This window comes from Bubalus kerabau, chromosome 17, assembly GCF_029407905.1.
Source record: "Bubalus kerabau isolate K-KA32 ecotype Philippines breed swamp buffalo chromosome 17, PCC_UOA_SB_1v2, whole genome shotgun sequence".
NCBI classification, from domain to species: domain Eukaryota; kingdom Metazoa; phylum Chordata; class Mammalia; order Artiodactyla; family Bovidae; genus Bubalus; species Bubalus kerabau.
Genome location: NC_073640.1, coordinates 50,977,138 through 51,004,573, shown reverse-complemented (window position 1 = coordinate 51,004,573; position 27,436 = coordinate 50,977,138). Strand labels below are relative to the sequence as shown.

The 27,436-nt window shown below is 48.6% G+C and overlaps 1 protein-coding gene across 1 annotated transcript in view; it reads right to left on the bottom strand.

Annotated features, from left to right (window-relative positions):
• SIPA1L3 (signal induced proliferation associated 1 like 3) overlaps nucleotides 1-27,394 on the bottom strand; it is a 254,992-nt gene extending 227,598 nt beyond the window's left edge. The window contains exons 1-3 of the mRNA XM_055553137.1: nucleotides 27,257-27,394; nucleotides 26,795-27,159; nucleotides 9,302-9,643 (exon numbers count right to left, since the gene is read on the bottom strand). The gene's annotated coding sequence lies outside the window, so the exon portion shown is untranslated. The remainder of the gene's footprint in view (nucleotides 1-9,301; nucleotides 9,644-26,794; nucleotides 27,160-27,256) is intronic.
• Nucleotides 27,395-27,436: the final 42 nt, after the last annotated feature.

Below are 27,436 nucleotides of genomic sequence, written 5' to 3'. Positions count from 1 at the left end.
TTCTAACGTAAACAAAAGCTGAAGAGTCAGTACCCTCCAGATAGCTGAATAATAGATGAGAGAGGTTTCTTCTCTAGAGGAATATTCCGGCTAATAAGTGAATAGGAGGGTTGAATTACAATGTCACAATTTTTGCACCCCCAAGTGAAAGCCTGGGTCTATATAACAGTCATTTACAGCGGTTAACTCTACAGAACACCATGGAAAGAGACATCAAGCTTTACAGACCCTGATGGATATACAAGGGCTTCCTTGGTGGCGCAGCGGGAAAGAATCCATCTGCCGATGCAGGAGATGCAGGAGACATGGGTTTGACTCCTGGGTCAGGAAGATCCCTGAGAGGAGGAAATGGCAACCCACTCCAGAAGGCTTGCCTGGGAAATCCCAGGGACAGAGAAGCCTGGTGGGCTATAGTCCACAGGGTCTCAAAAGAGACATGACGTAGTGACTTAACAACAACAACGGATATACAAACACAGCAACACACAAATGTGTGTGTGTGTGCGTGCATCTCAAATATGAATCTGCTCCAGTCTCAATCCTACTACTCATTCATTGGAAACACAGGGACAGAACAGCTCATTAAATACCATCACACATATGCCAGACACAGAATGTACAAAATCTCAGGACAAATGACATGGCTTCTCAACAAATAAACTATTAAAAGAAAAAAAAAAAAACGTGTTGGGGAGGGAGAGCCCATAGATTAAAAGACACCTAATAGGCATGTGAACCAAATCCAACCATGGACCTTGTCGGGTCTTGACTGGAACAAATCAATTCTACAGAGATATTTATGAGAAGAGCCACTAACTGAACACTAGATGATGACATTCAATTATTGGTATTTATTTTAATCATGACAGTAATACTGTCATTACATCCTTAAAGAATCCTTATCTTTCAGAGATCAATACTGAAATATTTAGCTTTAAAATAATCCAGTGGGAGAGGTCAATGGCAGATATATATAAAATCAGAGTGGTTAATAAGAGCTGATGGTATTTATTTATTTATTTGGCTGTGTCAGGTCTTAGCTGCCCAGGCTTAGTTGCTCCAAAGCATATGGGATCTTCCCAGCCCAAGGACCAAACCAGCGTCCCCTACGTTGCAAGGCAGATTTTAAACCATTAGACCACTGGAAAGGCCCCCTGATGGTATTACTTTTTCAAAAGGTGTCTGGAGGTGAAAAATGTAGGGTGCTCTGAGAAGAAAATCAGTCTTGAATATTCATTGGAAGGACTGATGCTGAAGCTGAAACTCCAATACTTGGGCCACCTGATGCAAAGAACTGACTCATTGGAAAGACCTTGATGCTGAGAAAGACTGAGGCAGGAGAAAGGGATGACAGAGGATGAGATGGTTGGACAGCATCACCGACACAATGGACAAAAGTTTGAGCAAGCTCTGAGAGCTGGTGATGGACAGGGAAGCCTGGTGTGCTGCAGTCCACGGGGTTACAAAGAGTCAGACACAACTGAGCAACTGAATTGAGAAGAAAGAAAGATCACTTCCACTATCGAGTGCTAATGATCAAATCACATCTTCTTCCTGCTTGGATCCCTTCTGCGTCTCCATGTCACCCCAGGTAAAGCCAAAAGTCTTCACTGTGGCCCACAAGCCTCCTCAACCACCCCCCAACCTCCACCGGTGTGCCCCACCACCTCTCTCCTCTCATTTCCCACCACCGCCCTCCCTCAGCAATCTCAAGTTCTGCTGATCACTCCCCAAAGCGCCTCAAACAGGCTGGTAACTGTCTCGCCCCAGGGCCTTTCACTGGCCCTTATTTTGCCCCAAATGCTCTTCCCTGAGAGATCCACATGGCTCCCTCACTTGCCTCCTTCATCTCAGCTTCAATGACATCTCATGAAGGAGGCCTTCCCTGACCACTCACTCCATCTAAAACAGCACCAGGGCTTCCTTGGTGGTCTAGTGGTTAAGAGTGCCTACAAAGCAGGGTGCATGGGTTCAATCCCTGGTACGGTAAGATCTTATATGCCTCGAGGCAACTAAGCCTGCGAACCACAACTACTGAAGCCTCAAGCTCCACTGCTCCACAAGAAGCCACTGCAATGAGAAGCCCTCACGTGGCAAGGAAGAGTAGCCTGCGCTCACCACAACTAGAGAAAGGCCACGTGCAGCAATGAAAATCCAGTGCAGCCAAAAATTAAATAAATGAATCCTTAAAAAATAAAAGAAAATAAAACAGCACCACATGCTACTCACCCTCATCCCATGCCTTCTCCTGCATTCCTTTTCACACCTGTTCTCTCTTTCTGATTCACTATAAACTCCTTGTCTATTTACTACCTTCCCTTTTATAAAAATAAGCTCCGTGAGGGTGGGGACTTCACTTGTTTTGTTCATTACTGGCTTCCCAGAATAGTGCCTGTGCAAAACAGATGCTCAATAAACATCTGTGTAACAAATCAAAGAATCAAAAGGGGCCTCATCTAGGGGCGCCATCCTGGGGTCTGGCAACTCCTTTAAGAGCCACTTTTAGGGAACTTTTCAGAACAAGTAAAGTTGTTGGCTGCCTAATCCAATATTTAGTCTCCCCTTTTAACTCAGTAATAGAATCTGATTTTTAGCTAAGAACAAGGTCATGTGAAATACATTTTCTAGATTCCCTTATAACTGTGTATGTGACTAAATTCTGGGCAAGAGTCTGTAAGCAGAACATAGTGTGAAACTTCCATGAAGCAGAAGTGTCCATCTTCATCCCCTGCTGAGATATAATGGCTGGAGCTTAAGCAGCCATGTTGAACCATGAGGTGACGGTAAAAGGATGGTGGAGCTCGAAGGTGGACGGAGCCTGGGTTCTGGATTAGAGTGCAGCCCGGGCCTCCTTATTACTGGACTCCTTTATGTGAGAGAGAAATAAACTTCTACCTTGTTTAAGCTATTATCTGTTTGTTTTATAAGCGGTTTTCTATTACCTACAGTTGAACCTAATCCTGCTACACCTGGGATCACAAAGCTATGGTACATGGGTGGAACAGGTATAGTCATATATCCACGCAAACATATAAAAACACCCATAATTTGAGAACTGTTCCAGGCAGAATCACTGTGAGCTGGAGTACACAAAGAGGCATCATGGAGTTGGGGAGAGAGTGGACAGAGGAGACAACAAAGGAAACAAAGACATGAGAATCATGAATGTTTCATTAGGTCTGGTTGCAGCCTCAAGATGAGTAACCAGACTATATAAAGAATGACTACAAATCAATAAGAAAAAGAAGCAAAGGGGATGAACAGGCTATATCCAAAAGAAGAAACATAAATGAAAAGCATGTCTTACTATTCCTCAGGGGAATCCAAATTAAAACCATAATGAGATTTCATCTCACATCAGACTGGCAAAAATAAAAAAGCTTTATAAAACCAAGTGTGACAGGATACAGAACAACAGGAACTTTTACACATCCTTGGTGAGAATCTGAGAACAGTTTGATGATATTTGGCAAAATTAAAGATGCTCACATCCTACAGCCACCAATCTTGTGCCCATTACATACCTCAAAGAAATTCTTGTTCAGGCACCTTAGGAAATGTGTTTAACAACATTCACAGTAGCCCAAGAATAGCAAAAACAAATCTGGACACTAATGATATATGCATTGCCACAGAAATGACCAAAACAAACAGGTGGTATCTTTGGCCAGTGGAATTTTACACAGCAGTAAAAAATGAAATACCGCTATACCAAATGGTCTGGATTAATCACAATATTAAAAGAAAAATACAAGTCCCAGAAGACTATGTATAGTTTGATATCATTGTAGACGTTCAAAAATAACTATTCCAAAACAAATAACGTTAAACAAAAAATTCAAGATGGTGGTCACAGCTGAGAGTGCAGCCTGGGAACTGGCTGCTGCTGCTGCTAAGTCGCTTCAGTCGTGTCCGACTCTGTGCGACCCCATAGACGGCAGCCCACCAGGCTCCCCCGTCCCCGGGATTCTCCAGGCAAGAACACTGGAGTGGGTTGCCATTTCCTTCTCCAATGCATGAAAGTGAAAAGTGAAAGTGAAGTCGCTTAGTCGTGTTGACTCTTCGCGACCCCATGGACTGCAGCCCACCAGGCTCCTCCGTCCATGGGATTTTCTAGGCAAGAGTACTGGAGTGGGGTGCCATTGCCTTCTCCAGGGAAATACCATAGTTTCATATAAATTACTGGTAGGTAATGTCCTAGTTCTTGGGCAGCGAGTAGGCTAATGGCTATTCATTGTAATAAACATTTTGTACAGACCAAAAATACCACTGTATCATGCACCAAGGATTATGATTAATCCAATTCTGTGTGTCCAAAGGTCACCTTTAAAAAATGAAATGCATATAGAAAGAGGTGAAAAAGAACATACACCAAGTTACTGACAGATAAGACCAATAAGGCTCGAAGTAGGAGGGGAGGGATGGAGTAGTAAGTGGTTTCTATCTCTGTCACTTACACACTCATTTCAACAAGAAATGCTGGGTTAATCATAAACAAAGTACAGCAGTATAGCACAGTGGTTCAGTGCACAGACTCTGGAGGCCAACCACCAGAGAGGGACAGCGTGTCGACTACTACTCCTTAGCCATAAGGCCTCCAGCAGGTTATTTCATTTCTCTGTACCTCTGTCTCTGTACATGAAAAGGTGCATGATGCCAGTGCCTACTTCACAGGGCCATGAGGTAACATGAGCTGGTTCTTTAGTTCTTCTTCACCAACTAAACCCTTAATGAGATTGGCTATTACTATGATCATTATTCTAACTCCAAACATCCACATGGGAGACCAGAGCTAAGCAATTATCTGGTCCAGGCCACCAGATGATCCTGGTCAGTGTAAGCCCCAGATGTGTCCACTTCTCCAATCTTTGTAGCCTCTGTAAGAAGACCAGTGTCTTGCCCACTCCAGGTACCCACTATAAAGGGTTGATAAATGAACTCACGCTGCCTCAGTTTACCCACCACATCTTTGGCTGTCTGAACAGACCACTTGCAGATGCCTACCCAGCATGTCCTTTCTCCTCACAGCTTCCTTACTGACCCTCTGTCTGAAGTGGCAATAAGCACAGCTTAAAAACTGCACTTCTGAGACTTCCTTTTGACAAAGGGTGATCTTGTTACAAGGTTCTAGCCAAAGAGGGGAAGCAGAAGTCTGCTAAGGATTTCAGGGAAGGCTTTGGATTTCCTGACAAAGGTGCTCCTTCTTTTTCTTAGAGCTCTGCTTCTTTCTGCCTGTAACAAGGATGTGAGGCTGGAGATGGGGCAGCCTTCTTATATCTATGAGGCTAAGGGCAGCAATGCAGATAAACAAGAGACTGGGGCCCTGCAAACAGCAATACCACCTGGCCCTGATGACTTGTGCACTTTTCCTTCTGGGAGAAAATGAAGGCTGTGGTGGCCCCTCAATAGACCACACCTTCCAGAGCTCAAGTCTTCTGTCTGCCTTCTGACATGAAATCTGGGCTGCCACTGGGCCAGCTCTAGACCTACGCCTTGACTTAGGAAGCTCTGGGCTGCCGTGTTCTAAGTCCAGCTACTGGATGGCAAGACCCATGTGGAAAGAGTGGTTCTGAGACTACAGAGAGGGGGCCAGGTGTCTCCAAGGTGCCACGTGAGTTGTTGCTGATTAGGCTCAGTTGTGTCTGACTCTTTGCAACCTCATGGACTGTAGCCCACCAGGCTTCTCTGTCCATAGGATTTCCCAGGCAAGAATGCTGGAGTGGGTTGCTATTACCTTCTCCAGGGGATCTTTCCAACCCAGGGATCGAACCAGTGTCTCCTGCATTGCAGGGGGATTCTTTACTGCTGAAACACCAGAGAAGCCCTTGTGAGTACAACCATCTTAAGCCCCATCTGTCTTCTGACTCTAGCCACATAAGAGACCCCAATTAAAACCAGCAGAAGAGCCATCCAGATAAGCCTCAGTCAATCAGAGATTGGTAAGAAATAATAAACTTCTATCCCCTTAAGGCATAAGTTCTGGGATGGCTGGTTATGTAGCAGAGAACTGAAACAGAACTCTAAATGGGTACACCACTGCACAAGTTTCAGGAAGCCAAATATATTCCTTTGCTGAAGTACCACCTTAAAAGGAAACTTGCCAACAGATCACAACTCTAATAAGATCTCTTGCATGTTCTGATTTCCAACGAAGATCATTAATAAAAAAAGAAGAACTTTCTCTGTCTCTTATTTGGTAATAATTACTCATTAAGCACAACTAATCTGTATAGAGGATGAGGAATCTATTAATCATTTTTATAAGTAAAAAGCATTTAAAGTAGATGGCTCAACATTGTGCTGGACTTGGTGAGAACCCTCCAAAAATACATCTCCTATCTGGGCAAGACGCCTCATTAAACTAATGCTACTTCCTATTCATTCTCAAAGGCTTAGAGCTTAACAAGGTGGGATGGCTTAGCCACAAAGTGGCTAAGCAGGTGGGATGTCTGCAAGCTAATTTTAAAAAGCTGTCAGTAAAAATAATACGGAGGGAGAAGAAGAAAAAAAAAACAACTAGAAACAAAAGGAATGCACATCAGTAACAGCCGGGCCAAATAAACTCTGGTACACCCACCCCTCCATGTGTTACAGAGACATTAACAAGAGCAAATTTGAGCATAACTTGAGGACTTGGGCCTCCATTTCCACACAGTACTGCCATGTAAGAAAAGCAACCTGCAGGAAAATGAGGACAATATTATCCCTTATAGGGTAATATTTCCCCCTATAGGATTATATAGAAGAAGGCAATGGCACCCCACTCCAGTACTCTTGCCTGGAAAATCCCATGGATGGAGGAGCCTGGAAGGCTGCAGTCCATGGGGTCGCTGTGGGTCGGACACGACTGAGCGACTTCACTTTCACTTTTCACTTTCATGCATTGGAGAAGGAAATGGCAACCCACTCCAGTGTCGCCTGGAGAATCCCAGGGACGGGGGAACCTGGTGGGCTGCTGTCTACAGGGTCGCACAGAGTCGAACACGACTGAAGTGGCTTAGCAGCAGCATAGGATTATATAACCATGGAGAAACATGTGGAAAGATACATACAGTGCTTGATTGTTGCCATGGGTGAAGGACTGTGAGAGAATGCTGGCATGGGGATGCAGTAGAGAGGAACTCCCCAAAAAAGGGACTGAAGACATTTTTAAATGACTTGAAAAAAAATTGTAAAAATAATTATCCCCATTAAGTGAGTTCTCTCAATCCACTAGATACAGTGCTAACTAACTAGGTCACTCCACTGCACTTTAAACTGCTCACTTAATGCAGGTGCTATTAATTATTCCCATTTTCCAGATAGGGAAACTGAGGCCCAGAGAAGCCAAGTGCTGTGGCCGAGAACTTGGGCAGTGCTGGGAGCACTATTATGCAAGAGGGTCAACTCCAAAACCCACTGCACTTGGAGCTCAGAGGACAGAGTTAGAGTTTACAGGAGCAGCAACTCTGACACTTTGCACATTCTTAAAATAGCAGTAGGCCCCTAGGTGTGAAGATGTGTGTGAAGGCTGCGCACACCTCAGGCTCTCCGTGCTGTTGGCAGAAACCCAAGAGGGCCACTGACCTTGCTCCGTGGAGCCTGGGGAAGCCCAGCCCGGGATATTTTTACAGAATCAATTGCTGACACCGGGAGCCAGGAGACAGATGTGGCGGTGTCAGCTCTTACACGGTCAGACTCGTGGAGCTCACTGTTTAATTAAAGCCTGTTCAGCCCCAGAACAAGAATGATTGCCTGTTAAAGCCGGGGAGACCGATAAACTCTGCCTGGCCAGTTCATTCTTATTTTCAAAGTATTCCCTGACCCCCCTACTACTGCAGGAACACTCAAGAGGGCCTGATAATAGAGTCAGCTTTCCATATATATGGGAAGGTTGGTGGGGGGGGTGGTATGTGTGTGTGGCGTCTTCAACAAAGCCTTCCTCACCTGAGCTAAACTGCACACATCCTCTGAGCTCATGAGAAGCAAGGTCAGGGTCAAGGCCATCTGTTCCATGCCACATACACCCATGGCATTGTCAGGGCCCAGGCTGTACAGGCTGGAGGGGCTGACGGACAGACAGGAAGCCAGAGGGCTGGACGCTGCAGGGAGGCCTGAGGACCCTGGGTGACCAAGGAGAGGGTATGTGCACACCGCCGCCCCACCCTCAGCCCCAGGTTTGAGGATATGTCGACATTCTCCTCAAAACCCAGGTAGGAACAGCCAACCTTCCTCAGACATGATCCTAAATCCACTCATAAAACAATGTATCGCACACCTACCACATGCCAGGGATGATTCCACAAAGAGGGACAGAAGTACCTGTGCTTTCCTGGGGCCTACAGTAGGGGAGGAGACTTTCCTGGTGGCTCAGGGGATAAAGAGTCTGCCTGGCAATGCAGGAGAAAACCGGGTTCGATCCCGGGGTCAGCAAGACTATCTGGAGAAGGACAGAGCAGCCCAGTCCAGTATTCATGCCTGGGAAATCCCATGGACAGAGGAGCCTGGCGGGCTACAGTCCACGGGGTCGCAAAGAGTCAGACACAACTTAGTGACTAAACAACAACGGTAGGGGAGGTGGGAGAATAAACATGTCAGTGGTCATGCTATGAAGAAAACGAACGCAGAGTAAAGGGCTAGAGTGCGATGGAGAAGGTGCTACTTAGGGAGGAGAGAGGCCTCACTGAGAAGGTGACATGTGAGCAGAGCCCCAAAGCGGGTGGGAGCTTTGGGGATGCTGGGGAAATGCTACAGGTAGAGGGAACAGCCAGGGCAAAAGCCCTGAGGGAGGAAGGGCAGGAGGCAGCTAGCAGCAGCTGAGAAGTCAGAGATAAGGTCAGACAGGGAATCCGGGGGGCTAGGGGTTGGGGTGGGGGTAGGGAGAGCTGACACTGAACACCACTCTGCGCCCAGGCTGTGAGCAATGATTCATTGGGAAGCTGAGTGGGTACTGCTATTTACCACCTCATCAGATGAGGAAACTGAGCCTCAGAGAGGGAAAGGAACTCACCTGAGACCACACAGCTCATCTGGACCAGGCTAGGATGCCCCATTGGTACAGATGTTGGCATCCCCCTGGGAGTTCAGCATTCACCCATGCCTTCTCCGAGGAGAAATCTCCTCCATTTCCTTCTCACTCCCTCAACACTCCGCCCACCCTTTCTTCACAGTTAGCAGCAGACAGGTAAACATTTCATGGGAGTGGGAGAGGGAAAAAAAAAAAAAAAAGAAAACAAAACCACCAGTCTCATGCCCGAAAAGAAGGAAACACGCTGTTCACTTTCTCTGCAAGTCCCTACCAAACTTAACCGACACCGCTTACCTGAAAGACGTCCGGAGCCCGGCCGGGATCACAAAGTCGGCAGGTGAAGCGCAGGGGAGCTCCAGGCTCTCGAATGCCGTCCTGGGTCCGGGCCAGGCCAAGGCCACCTGCCTGCCCGCGCTCGCGGCCGCCCTCGCCCTCCCGTGGTGGGCGGTGCCTCCAGCGCCCGCGGTGGGTGTCTGGAATGCGGAAGCGGGAACCTGCCGTGCCAGCTCCTCACAGCGACTTATTCAGCAACAGCCGCAGCAACGACCCGCCGGCCACCGGAGTTCCCCCGACAGCAGGTGGTCTCGCGAACAGGCAGGCGCGCGTCCCCAAGGCGGGCTGTTCTGCCAGCGGTCCCTTCGGGGGAGGGAAATAAAAGGACTCCTTACTCATCAGACACGTGGTCTGAGGAGCCTGAATGGGCTTGAGTTAAAGTTCAAGGTAACAAAGGCGGCTGGCCGGTGACCTCGGATCCAGGAACGCGCCACCTGTTCGCTGGCCGATCCAGGGCTGGATCGGCGCCCACAGCCTCCCTGCTAGCTTCATTCACAACCGCACGATCCAAAGACGGGCTCCTCTTCGCTGGGCGGACGGGGAGCAGGCTCGCCGAAGCAGCGCGGCTTAATGATTAAGCGCGGCCACCGGACTCCTCCAGCCAGCCTGGGAAGCACCGAGGAATGGGTGTGCCCAACAATAACAGTCCCAGAACGCCCCCCTCCTCACTCTGCACTTCACGTGATGTGAATTATCTCCCCACTCCCCCAGCCTTCACAGCCGTCCTAAGCAAGCACGATTAGCATTCCTACTTTACATATGAGAAAGTTCAAGAACAGAGATGTCACAGGCGAAAGGTCACACAGCAAGAAAGTGGTGGCACAGAGTTAAGCCAAGCAGAGCAACTCTTGGGTTTCCAGTTGTTAACCTCGGCACTGGACCTCCTCAAGAGGAAAGACAGGTGCCCCACCCTCAATTGGGCTTCAGGTTCCTCAATGGTAAAATGGGGTGAGTGTGAAGAGTCAGTGAGGGCTTACAGAGAGCATTTAGCCCTAATGCACACAAACGCTCAATAACCACCAGCTGCAGTTATCACATGCTGCCCCCAGATTCAATCAGGTTCAAAACAGGAGGTTATTACAGTCACCGAGTTTAAATTCTGGGCAGCTGAAGGGAAAACTAAAGAAGGATGATTTACTGCCCTTGTTTTCATCCACAAAAGAAATATATAACCCATCTACTCAGGACACAGTGGTTTCAACAAAAAACACACAGACCCTGCCCTCAAGGAGCTTATTTATTTGTTTAGTTGCTAAGTCGGGTTTGACTCTACAGTCCCATGGACTGCAGTCCACCAGGCTCCTCTGTCTGTGGGATTTTTCCAGGCAAGAATACTGGAGTGGGTTGCCATTTCCTTCTCCAGGGGATCTTCCCGACCCAGGGATTGAACCCCCATCTCCTGTGTCTCCTGCATTGGCAGGCAGATTCTTTACCACTGAGCCACCAGGGAAGTCTGAACTGTGAATCAGTTCAGTTCAGTTGCTCAGTCGTGTCTGACTCTTTACAACCCCATGAACTGCAGCACGCCAGGCCTCCCTATCCATCACCAACTGCCAGAGTCCACCCAAACCCATGTCCATTGAGTTGGTGATGCCATCCAACCATCTCATCCTCTGTTGCCCCCTTCTCCTCCCACCCTCAATCTTTCCCAGCATCAGGGTCTTCTCAAATGAGTCAGCTCTTCGAGTCAGGTGGCCAGAGTATTGGAGTTTCAGCTTCAACATCAGTACTTCTAATGAACACCCAGGACTGATCTCCTTTAGGATGGACTGGTTGGATCTCCTTGCAGTCCAAGGGACTCACAAGAATCTTCTCCAACACCACAGTTCAAAGGCATCAATTCTTCACTGCTCAGCTTTCTTTATAGTCCAACTCTCACATCCATACATGACTACTGGAAAAAGCATAGCCTTGACTAGACGGACCTTTGTTGACAAAGTAATGTCTCTGCTTTTTAATATGCTGTCTAGGTTGGTCATAACTTTTCTTCCAAGGAGTAAGCCAGCCCTGTGAATAAACTGGCACAAACATTCAAAGAACAGCAGATACAGCAGATATACTGAGTGCTCACTGTGGGCCAGGGGCTGCGGCGCTCAAAATGCTTTGGGTGCTTGAATGCACTTCTCCCATCAACCTCACAGGGAAGGTGACAGGGCACAGACTTTTAAGAATGACACAGCCCAAGGACATAGAACCAACTAAGTCCAAGATGGTGGACAAGTCAGCTTCCACTAGACCCTGAGCCTCAGTATACACTCACTGAAACACACAGGCATAAGACAAATGACACTCACAGGTACCGTGACAGTTTTGAGGCCAATCATCAAAGACCACAAACTGGGCAGTGGCCCAATTCCTGGAAATCTCGCCCCCTTCCCCAAAATAGTTGGAATAATCTCCCCACTCATTAGCCTATGAAATGACTCAGCCTATGAAAACTAACCACACCGTATTTCAAGGCCACTCTCCCCTTCTGAGATGGCCCACACTCTGTCTGTGGAGTGTATTTCTCTATAAATAAATGAACTTCTTAGCCATCACTTTGTCTTTCACTGAATCCTTTCTGCAAGGAGACATCAAGAACCTGAGCTTTATTAAGTCCTGAGACCAGGTGTGGGATCTCAGTTAAAAGACTGTGGATTCAAGTCCCCATCTGGCTTCTGGCTGGGTTCGAGTCTGGGCTCACTGATTCAAATCTCAATCTGAGTTACATGGTTTCATTACCACCTTAAAGATATGGAAACCAAGGTACTGCAAGGCTAGTGGCTTGCCCAAGGTCACATGGGAGCCCGAGACGGACCCAGGACTTGTGCCCAAGTGGGGTGTGGCTCCACAGCCCGCTCTTCGTTCCTCAGTCCCTTGGCAGATCTACAGGGCAACAGCTTTATGCTGGGTCCGTAAACAGCAGCAACAGGCACCCACAGGAAATGTCAGTCTGCAAAATGAATGGTCACTTTCATGTGTTGTTGGGAGGAAAGGGTGGGATTATTAAATGATAACTATTCAATTAATTGTTGTTTAGTCCCTAAGTCGTATCCAACTCTTTGTGATCCCACAGACTATAGCCCACCAGGCTCCTCTGTCCATGGGATTTTCCAGACTGGAAAATTTTTCCATACTGGAGTGGGTTGCTGTTTCCTTCTAGAGGGGATCTTCCTGACCCTGGGATTGAACCCATGTCTCCTGCATTGCAGGCAGATTCTTTACCCTTGAAACACCAGAGAGGCCCTATTCAATTAGTAAGTCAAATTAAATATGTTAACAGCAGGGGCCACATTATTGAACACTTACCATGAGCTTGCTCCTGGGGGTAAGCACTTGACCTGCATCCTCTCCTTTTTTTTCCCATTAAGCCAGCTTGTGGAATCCTCGTTCCTTCACCAGGAATTAAACTTGAGCTCTGGCAGTGAAAGTGCAGAATCCTAACCACCAGACTGCCAGGAAATTCCCTGCATCCTCTCCTTTCTTCCTCACAACCACCCTACAAGGCAGTCCTCAGAGGGGGAAACTGAGCCTCTGCAAGGACCACCTTGAATAGGAAAACTGGTCAGAAGCAGAGAGAGGAGCCAGCCCCAAGTTGCTGAGCATAGTGAGTGGGCTCACGGACCACCGACACGGCCCCTCAGACTGCTGCCTCATCCCCCAGCTTGGGTTTCCCTGAGTGTTCAGATGAAATACTTGGTTTCCTGACAGGATTGAGAGCTCCTATGATACAGGGACTCTCTGCACACATTCTTAAAGGTGGAAATGATTAGAGAATTAAAAAGCCATGATTAGAGAATTAAAAAGTCCTGATTCAGGTAATTACAAAAGGAAGGACATTGTCGGTAAGGACAGTGACACAAAAATGGATAGGTACTAGGCTTTCACCTTGTTTCCCTAACTTCTGCAGCAGATCCAATTGTCTGCCCACCCAATATCCATCCCCCTCTCCCAGTGTTTTCCTAAACAGTACTACGGGTTTATTCCTGTAGCCGCACTACATAGTCCTGCGCTTCAGGTGAAGAGGCTTCTAGCCCCAGCCCCGACAATAAATCCTGATTGGCTCTTGCCTGTGATTTGCCCAGGCGTGGTCAGGTATCACAATGCTGGCCAATGAGATATGAGGGGAATCTGGGAGGCGGGGCTTTTAGGAAGAGTTTCCGCACTCCTAAGAGATGCTCTGGATATAGCCTCCAGAGGCTGGATATTTCTGCTGCTGGATATCGCCTCGTCAGGGAATGATGACTGGAGCTGTGACAGCCATCCTGTGGTCATGAGGGGAGCCTGAGGACACAGGAGACACAACAAGTATAGTGGAGAGGGCTGGTCTCCTTACAGGCTTAATTATTCTACCCTGGTGCTGCCTATCTGTGGGCTTCTTTGATACCGATCATCAGTCTCCTGACTTGGGGCCAATTTCACTTGAACTTCCAATTACAGTAGGTCAGGTCGGTGGTTCTCAAAAATGTGCTCCCAGGCCCAGGAGCAGCAGTATCACCTGGGAACTTGTTAGAAATGTATATTCTCAAGCCAGACCTACTGAATCGGAAACTCTGGGTGGGGCCCAGCAACTTGTGTTTTAAGCAGCCCTCTGGGGGACGCCAGTGCCTGCTCGGGTTTGAGAACCATTGCAGGAGCACAGTGATTAAGAGCTCAGAATGTGGCCTCTGGAGCCAGGTTGCCAGGATCCAAATCGCGTCACCACCATTTTCTAGCTATTGGGCAGGTTATTTAAATTTAGTTGGTCTCATCTGCAAAAGGGGAATAATAAGGGTACTTACAGGGTTGTTGGGAGCTTTAAATGAGTCACTTTGTGGGAAGCACCTAGCACAGTGCCTACCTAGCATCTAGCAGACACTGTATAAATGATCTATTTGCTGGCATGTCCCTGATGGCCCAGGGGTTAAGACTCTGCCCTTCCACTGCAGGGAGTGTAGGTTCGATCCCTGGTCAGGGAAGTTCCAGACACCATGTGGTACAGCCCCCCACCCCCCAAAAAAAATTTGCTGCTGCTGTTGCTAATACTATTGTTGGCAGCCAAAGGCAAACCAACTGAAACGATTTTCTGGCTGAATTCCCCCAAAGCAAGATCCAGCCCAGGGCCCTGGGGTTCAGGATGTGTGACTCTCTGGAGGGGACACACCAGAGGAGAGGGAAGGCCTTTCTCCCAAGTCCAGACCATCGCTCTTTAGCCCTCCCCCTCACAGCCTGAGCCTACACAGTCCCAGTACCTCCTCCTGGACACTCTGGGCTGGTTCTCTACCACCTACTCTGCCCAGTTACTGATCCAGTCCCGCCATGTGAGTCATGCCAAACACCTGGCAAGAGTCCAGGGGTGCCCTTCCCTCTGCAAGTTATCTGTGATTTCAAAACTGGTGGCACCAAGATGCAGAAATCCAAAGAATGACTAATGCCACCCCCAGGTACTGTCCCAGGAGGAAGAGGCAGCGTCTTGTCAGGCTTAACAGCAAGACAGGTATGGGGCTATGGGTGAGCAGGGGGCTTACACACACTGGTGTCACGGACACTGTTGGGCCAGTCAATGAAAGAGATGTGCAGGTGCAGAAAGGGGGCCCCGACCTCTGACCACCAATCCCTGAGGCAAGAAAGTGTTCATCGCGTCCTACTCTTTGTGACCCCATGGACTGTAGCCCACCAGGCTCCTCTGTCCATGGGATTCTCCAGGCAAGAATACTGGAGTGGGGAGCCACTCCTTTCTCCAGGGGATCTTCCCAACCCAGGGATCGAACCCAGGTCTCCCGCATTGCAGGTATTTTCTTTACTGTCTGAACTACCAGGGAAGCCCCAAAGAAAAGATGGGTCAAGTTCCTTGGGCCCTGGAAAGGAAGCTGTTAGGCTGAAGCTCCCAAAACTGTCAACATTCACCCATTCTTTCTGACCCACAAAAAAGGCAGTTTCATATGGTTCAATCAAATGTAGGCCAGGAAATGACTCAAATAATGCAGTGCCAAGGAACTGGTCACCAACAAGAAACAGGGATGGTGGTGGCCTCTGCGGAAGGGAACTGGGTGCTCTATTTTTGTTCCTTTGGTTCCATGCACATGTGGTCACTAATAAAAACTTAATGAAACGTTTAAAAATATTTATTTATGTATTTACTTGGCTGTGTCAGGTCTTAGTTGCAGCATGCGGGATCTTAGTTCCCTGGCCAAGGATTGAACCTGCATCCCCTGAATTGCAAGGCGGATTCTTAAACCCTGGACCACCAGGGAAGTCCCTTAATGAAATTTAATAACTCAACACGCCCTGCAATATGGTCCCATCTCAGAGAAAAGACGAGGCTGCACTAGATGCCAAGAGATCTTCAAACTCCTGCGCCCTCGTGCCCTCCCACTCCCACTCCCCCTTCCACTCTGCTCCAGCCGCTGTCTCAGGGCCTTTGCACTGGCTGCTCCCTCTGCCAAGAAACCCCTACTGCTCACACTGCCTCGCCTCCTTCAGGCCTGATCTCAAGTCACTCCCAGGGAGGCCATCCCTTGGTACCCTGTCTAAACTGTCAACATCCTCCACCCTAATATCTCACATCCCCTTTCTTAATCTCTTCCACGCAGAACTTATTACCATCAAACACAGTATGTGTGCATGCTAAATCACTTCGACTCTTTGCGACTCTATGGACTACAGCCCACCAGACTCCTCTGTCCATGGGATTCTCCAGGCATGAATACTGGAGTGGCTGCCATGCCTTCCTCTAGGGGATCTTCCTGACCCAGCGATCTAACTCAGGTCTCTTACATCTCCTGCATCAGTGAAGGCACTAGTGGTAAAGACTGCATTGGTAGGCAGTCTTCACCTCTAGTGCCACGTGGGAAGCGCCCTAACATAGTATATGTCTTATTTATCTGTTGATTGTTTGAATCCCAGCTTGAATGAGAGCCCTAGAAGGGGAGAACCCTTGTCTGCTTTGCTCAGTGCTATGGAGAAGGCAATGGCACCCCACTCCAGTACTCTTGCCTGGAAAATCCCATGGATGGAGGAGCCTGGTAGGCTGCAGTCCACGGGGTCGCTAAGAGTCAGACACGACTGAGTGACTTCACTTTCGCTTTTCACTTTCATGCATTAGAGAAGGAAATGGCAACCCACTCCAGTATTCTTGCCTGGAGAATCCCAGGGATGGGGGAGCCTGGTGGGCTGCCGTCTATGGGGTCGCACAGAGTCGGACACGACTGACGCGACTTAGCAGCAGCAGCAGCAGCATAAACCTAGTACCTGGAAGCGCATTCAGCTGGATGAATATCTGTTGAATGAGTAAGTTTAAGAATCATAATCAGGGGACTTCCCTGGTGGTCCAGTGGCTCAAACCCTGCGCTTCCAATGCAAGGGGCCCAGGTTCAATCCCCGGTCAGGGAACTAGATCCTACGTGCCACAACTAAGAGTTTGCATGCCGCAACAAAGATCAAAGATCTTGCGTGCCACAACCAAGAACTGGCGCAGCCAAATAAATACATGAATATTAAAAAAGAATCAGTATCAGTGTTTGGGGTCTGCCACCTTCAGATTCAACACATATAGGTCTACACTGGGAATCCCGGAAAAAGCAGACTGCCTAAACTGGTGACAGTGATCCTAATGTGCTCTCCATGCTAGACGTGCTTCAGAGCCTGCAAAGGAACAGGAAAGAACAGAACTGCGGTGGGGGGGGGCGGGGGGAGATGGCAACGCCTGCAGGAGGTAGGGGTTGCGGGGCTGGTTCCAGGACCTGGCCTGCCTTCCTCCCTGCAAACCAAGAGTGTGATACAGAGAAAGAGCCCATCACCAGAACCAATGGCACCAGCCACGAGCAAGGCTAGACCCGAGTTCCTCTTCACATCACACATCTCTACCCCTCTCTGGCAACCAAACCACAAGCAGAAACCCCCAAACGAGGGTGCCCGCTTTTCCTGCCACTTTCACACACGGAGTTCTGCCCCTTGCTGACTCTCTGTTCAGTTAGAGACCCCTAAAGAACAAATGCAACAGAGCCTCTCTGCTTGATGTGAAGGGGCGGGCAGTGGGTGGGCGGGGAGTGTTGTGCATGTTTGTTCTAAAGGAGTTTTATCTGCTGGCTTGATGAGAAATATCATCAGGTCCATGGCACCATCACATGCTGCATCTTGCAGCTTTGTCAAAAGTCAGGACTGAAAGGGGGCACTTTCCCTGCCTCCCGCAGCAGCGCTGGAGGCAAAACCAAATGCTGGATTGTGGTTCCGTGCAGGGTTGGGCAGGGGGCAGCTGAAAGAGACACATCAGAGGAAAGATCTGTGCACGTCTGTCCTGAGGGGAGGATGCGGGGAGGATCTGAGGCCTCCTGCTGGAACTCGTCTTTGGAAAAAATGTGGGAGGGGCCCCACGCTCAGATGCTGGAGAGAACCAGACCTGGGGAAGAGGGACCTCTTTGAGCTGACTCAGAGAACCAGCGCCATGGTGCTCAGAGCAGTCGGGGGAGCACGTGGCCGATGGAGCCAAAGATTGACTCGTAGGATGAAAAGAGAAAAAAAAAAAAGACCACTTTTGTATTATATAAGTGGACTGGGCAGAGGCAAGGAATCCCTCCACACTACACTCGAGTTTGAAACACACCAACACCGAGTGATATTTGTTATATTTGCTTCTAACTTTCCGTGGTGAGGTGTTCGCGGTGCAAACACATAAAGGCGAAAAGCAGAGCGTAAGAACGCCCTCCAGCCAGCTTTAGTAGCACTGCCTCCTGGCCAATCTTACTTCCTCTCTTTCCTCGCCCATACACTTGGCCCCCTCGCCTCCCCACCCATCCGTGTTAATCTGAGGCAAATCTCAGCTATCTTAACAGTTCATGGGGATTTCAGACTGTAACTCTCCAAAATAAGGACTTTTTCTTAAGCAGAACCGCAGTTATCATTATCACACCTTCAAAAATCAACTAGAATTCCTTAATGTCAAACATCCAGTGCATTTTTGTTATTTTTGGTTGGTTTTTAAAAAATATGTATTTGTATTTATTTATTTGACTCCCTAGGTCTTATTGTGGCATGTGGGATCTAGTTTCCTGACTAGGGATCGAACCCAGGCCCCCTGCATTTGAGAGCACAGAGTCTTAGCCACTGGACCACAAGGGAAAAGTCTCTCAAGTCCACAATCAGAGAAAAACCTCATGTGCAGAGTGATGGTCAAGTGTCCAGGCCCAAAGGGGCCTGGGACCTGCTGCAGGACTACCCCAGACCAGCTCAGAGACCACGTGTGGAGTGGGGCGACCGCACTCGTCAGTGTGGCCTGCTTCCCGACCCCATTCGGCCACCTGCCGTCCACGGACAGACTGCAGACGGGGCGTTTAAGAGCCTGGACCTAGGGACTTCCCTGGTAGACCAGTGGTACAGAATCTGCCAGCCAATGCAGGGAACACAGGTTCAATCCTGGTCCAGGAAGATACCCCATGCCACAGGGCAACTAAGACCCATGAGCCACAACCACCGACACCTGTGCTCTAGAGCCTGCGCCCCCAGCAAGAAAAGCCACCACACAGCCAGTAGCCCCCAGATGCCACAGCTAGAGAAAGCCTGCATTCAGCAATGAAGACTTAGCGCAGACAAGAACAAAAACACATAAATGAAACTTTAAAAAAAAGAGCCTGGACTTGACTGGCTTGGGTTTGAATCTTGACTTTGATACTCACCAGCTTTGTGATTTGCACTTCTCAGGACCTGAGTCTATTTACATAAGAAATGTGAATGATAAGAATACCTACACCATGGAGTTCTGAGGATTAAATGAGATAGTACATGACAAGCACCCAGAGCAGAGACTTGTACACAGCAAGAGCTCAGGGAACCTTGGCTCGTATCAGCAATTCAGCCGACAAACACACACTGAGCATCTTTAACCGGCCAGGCACTGTCCAGCAGGAGGAGGCAAGAGAGCTAAAGAGGTGAAAGCGCTCAGGAATCACCACTGGGGCTGGCACAGGTCATCTGGGCACGTGAACAGACTTGGAATCTCCAGCACCTGCCTTGTTTGGGTACAAGGTCCAGATACTCCTTGCTTCTGAGAGGGGGAATCCTGAACCAAAAGAGTAACTGAAGTTCTAGAATAATGACTCCCGTAGATGAGAGTCCCCTTCCCGCTAGCCCCTACCCAGCAATGCCTCTGGATCAGGCAAGGGCAATTCTCACACAGTGGGTAAACTCGGCTGTCACTGAGCTCACAGGAAAAGGCCATGAAGCTCCCTCAGGAGGCCACAGTCAAGAGGGACAGAGAGAGGAGGCAGATGAAAGAGAAAAGAGGCTTCAGGAACTTTCCTCGTGGTCCAGTGGTTAAGAATCCACCTTGCAGTGCAGGGAATGCGGGCTTGATCCCCAGTTGGGGAACTAAGATCCCACCTGCTTGTGGGGCAACTAAGGCCGTATTCTGCAACGGAGGAGGACCCCCTCATGAAGCAACTAAGATCCGACGCAGCCAAATACATAAATAAATATTTTCAAAAAAGAAGAGCGGCTTCATGCCCACAGAAGCTGCTTAGAATGGACTTTCAATAGGCTGGGTCCTTTTCTCATTTCCTTCACTCATCCTGCCCACTGTCCTCAGTCCCCAAAGACCCTTCCCCTTCCTGGGAAGTAAAGATCCGTTCCCACCAGACCTGGGGCTCAATGTAAGGAGTGGGGTCAGCCAACCTCTCAGGTCTAAACCAGCACTACCGCACCAGCCGAAACTTGAGGGCTGAGGCTGACGAACACTGGAGTCTGTTTTGTGTGATGAGTCCTTCCTATGGTATTTTTGTGGCTCAAAGCTCAGACCCCACCCTCCCTCAAACACTAACACAACACAGACACGACAGAGATTTAAGAGTATGGTCTCTGTACCTGAGTTCAAATTCTGCCCCCACCACTTGCTAACTGTGAGCAAGTGGGCTCGTGCTGCCAGGCCTCACTTCTTCATCGGTTTAGTGGGGATGATCAGAGTCCCGGCCACCTCAGAACACAGGTCACATGCGCCAAGCACAACACCAGGCCCAGAAGGTGCCTTTGAAGGATGACAGCTGTGAGTTTAGCTAGGCCTGCCTCTGATCGGCATGCTTTCCATCACTCATCTGCCCTTATTCACCAAGATAAAACAGGGACGGCATCTTCGACCCATCACTGTGAATCTTGACCTACACTTGAGTCTCACACCTGAGGCCCACTCTGTCCAATACATGTGGCTCCTGGGCACCTGAAACGTGGTTGGTGCAAATGGAGATGGCTGAAGGAGCAGATTTCACATGGTACTTTGAAGCAAGTGTGAGAAAAAAAGGATGTAATATATCTCAATAATTTTATACTGGCCTCATGTTGAAATGATATGCTTTGGACTAAATAAAATTTATTATTAAAGTTCATTTCCTATTTCTTTTTACTTTTCTAAAAGTGATCCCCATAAGATCTTCAATGACATATATGGTCCACATTGGTGGCTCGCGTTATATTTCTAATGAACAGTACTGGTGCAAACCCTGGAGAACCAGAGTCTTCCTATGTGACTTCATACTGTCTTGTGTCTAACATATGGTGCCTGGCACCCAGGCTGGGCAGAAACACATGCTTCATAGATGGCTGGATGAAAGATGCTCTCCACACTTTTCCCGGTCTTAAAAGCAACCACCACCATCTTCACATCTAACCAGGCCTGCCCTTCATTCAAAATATTGAACAACTCTTAAGGTCCAAGCTACACCAGATCAAAATGGACACAGTCATGGTGGCTGGAACAGGATCCTGGAGCCCCTACTTGGGCCAGGCATCAGCACTTTAATAACTGGACAGTATCTTAAAACTTTAACAGTCCATAATACTAGTTCAGTGCTTAGAAACACTCTTTCCCCAGCTGGTCCAAGTCCTCTTGCAAAGCTCACCCCTTGCAAGCTCAATGGGACACCTCCTTGTTTGCGATCCTTCAACACCACACCTCATTTCTTGCTAACTTGCGTCTGGTGTGGTGGCCACACTGCCAATTTTGTTTTAGTTGAGGATATGCTCTGCTGAAGGGCCTTTAGTTTTGAAGTAACCAACAACCAACCAACTAAACATCCCCACAGAAACTGACCTTGTCGTGTCTTACTGTGGAGACGACGCCACATCCCCAGACCACTCCCAGGGCCACATGAATGAGGTACTAAATATAGTCCGCAGAGCTCTGCATGTTAAACAACGTGGAAAAGAAACGCTGCACCCACTTAAACTTGCCTCAGCCTGGTCAAGGGAGCGTGGGAAGAGAGGAGTGTAGCATATGAGCCAAGACCTGGGACCCTGGAGTCAGCATCCTCATCGGTAATGAGTTCCATACATTTATCTACTTCACTGGATTCTTGTGAGGATTCAGTTCAATTCAGTTGCTCAGTCGTGTCCGACTCTTTGCAACCCCATGCACTGCAGCACACCAGGCTTCCCTGTCCATCACCAACTCCTGAAGCTTGCTCAAACTCATGTCCATTGAGTCGGTGATGCCATCCAAGCATCTCATCCTCTGTTGTCCCCTTCTTCTAGAGTGAGGATTAATTGAGGAAAAGTGCAAAATGCCTAGAAGAGCACCGAGTACAGAGTAAAGTACCAGGAAATGTCAGCTGCTATTATCATTATTATTATTTTACAAAAATTAAAGTAGCATGAGCCTGAACAGTGGGAATTCACCCTTGTCCAGTTTCAATGATACTGTTTTTGTAGCAAATACATCCCTACACCTGGGCCTTTGCATTTCCTGTTCCCTCGGCCTGGAACGGTCTTCCCCCAGCTCTCGGCACAGCTGGTGCCTCTTGCTCATTCGGGTCTCAGCTCACATGACTCCCCTTCAGTGAGGCCTAGGAGGCCTTCTCCAAGAAGGCGATGGCACCCCACTCCAGTACTCTTGCCTGGAAAATCCCATGGATGGAGGAGCCTGGAAGGCTGCAGTCCATGGGGTCGCGAAGTCGGACATGACTGAGTGACTTCACTTTCACTTTTTCACTTTCATGCATTGGAGAAGGAAATGGCAACCCACTCCAGTGTTCTTGCTTGGAGAATCCCAGGGACGGGGGAGCCTGGTGGGCTGCCGTCTATGGGGTCACACAGAGTCGGACACTACTGAAGCAACTTAGCAGAAGCAGCAGCAGCAGAAGGCCTTCTGAGGTCATACAAGTGAAAGGAACCAGCCCTTCCCCATCACCAGTCTACTCCATCCCCTCACGCTGTTATTGCCTCCTTCTGAAATTAAAACCATCTGAGATTACCTTGTTTACTGCGTGTCCCCTCAGCTAGAATGTAAACCCTAGGAGAGCAAGGACCTTGTCTCTCTTATTCGCTGTCCAGAATTTATGCTTTCAGCCACTATGCTGTACTGCCTATGTATCAGAATGCTTACTGGATGTGTGTTTGCGGGTACAATAGAAAACCTAGAGGGACTTCCCTGGTGATCCAGGGACTAAGACTCCACACTCCCAATCCAGGGGGCCCAGGTTCGATCCCTGGTCAGGGAACTAAATCTCACATGCTACAACTAAAGATCTTACATGCTGCAACTAAGACCTGGTGCCCACCAAATAAATTTTAAAAAAGAAATCCCAGAAAGAACTTAAATGTCCAGTAATAGGGAAATGGCAGTGTGGAGCACCGTCTCTCCACACTGACGAACGTGGGTCTAGCTGTTAAAAAGAATGAGCCAGATCTGTATGTAATGACTTGAAGAGATATGCACTATCAAATATTTTTAAAAATTGAGTTACAAATATGTATGACTTGATCCCTCCTTTTCTGGGGAATGGTGAGGGAGAAGAAAGAAAACAGTCGATATCTGCATTGCTGCTGTTTAGTCACTCAGTAGTGTCTGACTCTTTTGCAACCCCATGGACTATAGCCCACCAGGCTCCTCTGTCCATGGGATTCTCCAGGCAAGAATACTGGAGTGGGTTGCCATTCCCTTCTCCAGTGGATCAGACTGGGTCTCTTGCATTGCAGACAGATTATTTACTGTCTGAGCCACCAGGGATGATGCCCCACTACACACATACATACATACAAATGAGCACAGAAAAAGGTGAGAGCATCCACCCCCACATTTCCAAAGGTAATGAATCTAATTTGTTCTCTCAGACATCTCCAAAGCCTGACACTGGACACTTAGTAAACACTCACTGTCTGAATAAATGGTTTTCTTAGGGGGATGGGATTTTGGAATGGAGGGTGGCAGTTATTATTTCCCTTGCCTATCTCTGTAATGTTTGACAGGTTACTACGAGTATGCATTTCTTTGCATAACTTTTTAAAAGCCAAATTCAACCAATCCTCAGGCACACACACAGACAAATTATGGCCATGACCACAGAAGTCCTAAGAAATAGAGGCAGTGTCTTAAAGAAAGCACAAATGCACAAACCGGTCCTAATAGCCTCTCATTCTAACTGCTAAAAACCCTTTACTTTAGAGGCAATGACTGCTCAATTATTTTAGCAAAACATACAGACATTTAATTTAGATGTGGGAAATTATACACACAACAAGGTTAAGCTCTTATCATAACCTGGGTCATTTTTTTTAACTGAAGTTTGAAATATAAGCAAAATAACTTTCACAGGGAAAAAAAAAGGCACCAATCACTGCACATTCTAAATTCCATTTTTGATTTACCGCCTAACAACTGCAATGTCTGAAAAACAGGCTCATGTTTAACTCTGACTGTTCCACACAGACTGCTAAAAACCCATGTGCTGTTGTCACTAACAATCAAGACCGAGATTTTTGTTTTAAAGTCATTGTTTTATTTCCTCAGATGCAAAAAAGCACTTAGGGGGAATTCCCTGGGAGTCCAGTGCTTAAGACTTGGAGTTTTCACTGCTGAAGTCCAGGTTCGATCCCCGGTCAGGGAACTAAGATCCAACAAGCAACATGGCTCAACCAAAAAAAAAAAAAAAAAAATCAATCAATTAATAAAAAAATAATAACACACTTAGGTAATTTTAGTGGTTAAAATAAATTTGAGACCACAGGTTCCCATCACCAAATGAAACTACAATTACAGGGGCTTCCCTGGTCGTCTAGCGGTTAGGAATCCGTCTGCCAACCCAGGAGACATGGGTTCGATCCCTGGTCTGAGAAGATCCCACATGCCGAGAAGCACCTAAGCCTGTGGGCCACAACTACTCAGAGAACCCATGCTCTGCAACCAGAGAAGCCACTGCAAAGAGAAGCCTGTGCACCACAATGGTGAGCCCTGCTTACTGCAACTAGAGAAAACCCACGTGCAGCAAGGAACACCCAGCACAGCCAAGAATATATAAATAAAATCTCTAAAAAAAAAAAAAGAAATTACAATGACAGATCTGATGACAGACTCACCCTAAACAGAGAGCTAACATACTCCCTGCCCAGCCTCTTCCTGGGTGTGCATGTGCTGCCTCCCAAAACGCTCCGGATGACCTGTTATACAGAGGATATTCTAACCCGCTGACACCGGGTAACTTTGCAGAAAGAAAGTGAGCGACTCAGCTGAGCTTAGCCAGGCTAGAAATGGACTCCCTGACAGCCAGGGCTTTTACTCCATACTTGTGGCCACTGCCATCTGGCACGTCTGCAGTGCCTTCTCTGGCTCCTACTGATACAGTGTTTGACATGTATTCATCCTTGGTGACTTGAAAGAAACAACTCAACCATGTTGGAAAAGGCCACCTTCAGTAGCCAAGGGGGACTTTCAGTGGCCCACAAGACAAGAGACCAAGACAGGCCAAAGAAATGGTTGCTATGGAATGACAGCACCATCCTCCTTGCCAATCAACTGCATCTGGGAAGTCTTGGGGAGAAGAAGGACTCCCAGGTTTCCAGCTTGGCCCATCTGCCGAGGTGGTGACTACTGGGTCCGGGAGGAAAACGAGCTTTGATTTAACATTTTGAGTTCATGGCACCCAACGGGACATCAAGTTAGCAGAGGACATCAAGGAGCACAGGCCCCACATGTGGAGGTGGGGCTCGGGGGGCTAATGGGGCTTTGAGACAGTCAAGTACGGGCAGCAGTGGTACAACACTTAAAAGCCAATTTGGGGGCAGGAGTGTGTGAGAGCTGGGGGGAGGGCAGGTAGCCTGCTGATAGCAGCTAGTCAGTGCCATTTCCTCTCAGCCCCTTATATGGCAGTATGTTCTACAATTTTACCTTTGGTGAATAAAAATTAGGGGTGAGGGGACATTAACCTTGTCCTGCTCTGAACTGTAATACAAACATAAGCAGCAAAAGCCCATCAAGAAAAACAAGGCATGTTTATTAAGTGCTTAGGATGCACCTGGCCCTGTGATGAACACTACACATGAATTATCTTTTGGAATCATTGAAACAACCCTGGCACAAGTGTCCTATGACTATCATTTCACAGATGGGACACTGAGGCTGGGAGTGAACATGTGGGGGAGCTCAGGGCTGTCATGTCACATCCCACCACAGTTAGGCAAGCTCTGGGCCAGATGGAGCACATGGAAGAAGAACAATTATAATATATAAGAGCTGCTACTTAGTGAGAGATCGCTCTGGACTGGGAACATGGTATCAGCAAATCCTTACAACCCTCTGAGGCTGATATTGTTATCCCATTTTACACGGATGGAACCTGAGGGTGCACGAGAGGAAGTCAACCAGACCAGTTATATGTCTGATCCACGAGAAAAGCAAGACTACAGGCAGAGCCCCACCCTCAGGGGGTCTCGGAGAAACCGGGAAAACGCTGAATCAATGGTCATTTATTAAATGCTGACTATGTGCCAGCTGCTGCTCTAAGCATTTCACAAATGGTACTCTCACTGCATCCTCCAAACGACTCTATAAGGTGGCTGCTATGAAAAAAATACCCATTTTGTAGACAGAGAAAACCAAGGTACAGAGCAGTGAAGTCTGTCGCCCAAGGTCACAGAGCTGGTAAAAGGTAGAACCTAAATTTGAACCTGGCTCTGCCTCCAAAACCGAAGCTCTTAGCAAAATAATTTCGCCTAACAACAGCCACCTTGCACCGAGTGCTAACCATGTGGCTCACCCTCAGCTTACCACATTCAGTCGATGATACCTTCATCCCATTTCTCCAGAGCAAACAATAAAGCAAGCAATAAGTGTCTTCTACGTACCAAACGCTTTATTCATCGGATCTCAACAGAATTCCCAGCATAAGACAGACACTATTTTTCTCCGGTTTGACCGAAAGGAGAAACTGAGGTTCGGCGCGGTTTCCCTAGATCGCACCTCCCGAGAGGCAAGAGTCCGTAAGCGAACCCACCGCTACCCGACTCTTATGCCATGCTTTCCCGCAACGGCGCCGGGTAGCTCGCCTGGAAAGTTGAAGCATGCGGGCACGCGTCCAGCCAGGTCCTGAGGGCGAGAGTGCTGCCGCCGCCCCCCAACAGCCAGTGCCCACACCCGGCCGTCCGCCCAGTAGCTCGCCCGCGCTGACCCTCGGGGTCCGACTGGACATCGACTCCCCGCTACCCTAGCGCAAGGCCAACCCTGCACCCGGAGCCACATACCTGGGTGTCCCGGCTGCCCGCCCCGCGGGCCCCACGACCGCGGCGTCCAGATCCGCGCCGCTTGCTGGAGACGCCGCCAGCTCCAGTGGCCCGAGTGACTTCCAGGCTGCCCACTTCCAAGCCGCTTCGCGCGAGGCCTCCTGGGAACTGTAGTTTCGCCCTAGGCGGCCGCAAACTGAAAAAAGCCTGACGCGCAGGTGCTGCCGGGAGCAGTAGGCGCGGCACCGCGCCACCTTCTGGGAATGGTAGTCCACCTGTCGCCTCCGTGCCGCTCGAGTCTCCAGAGCACTTCCGCAGCCCCGAGGGGCGTGAAGGATGGAGGTGTGTCTTCTGTAGATTCCAACCCGTTGATTGCGTTCCTAGCTCTGCGAAGACGGTTTTTCCTTTTTCCCAGCTCTATTCGCCTCCTCCCTTCCTTCAGTAGCCCTTTTTCTCCCTTTCCGCGAGGCGCGAGGTACTTACCCCGAGGGCGCGAGCCTCTGGAGAAGCGGGAGCAGCGGAACACAGCGCTAGACCCCCAACCGAGGGGAGCTGTGGAGAAAGGCGTCTATGCGCGCTCGCGCACGCGCGCTCGCCGGCCAACTCCGGCCTAAATTGCCGCGGGCCCCCGCGGGGAAGACTTTTTTTTTTTTCCTTTCGAAC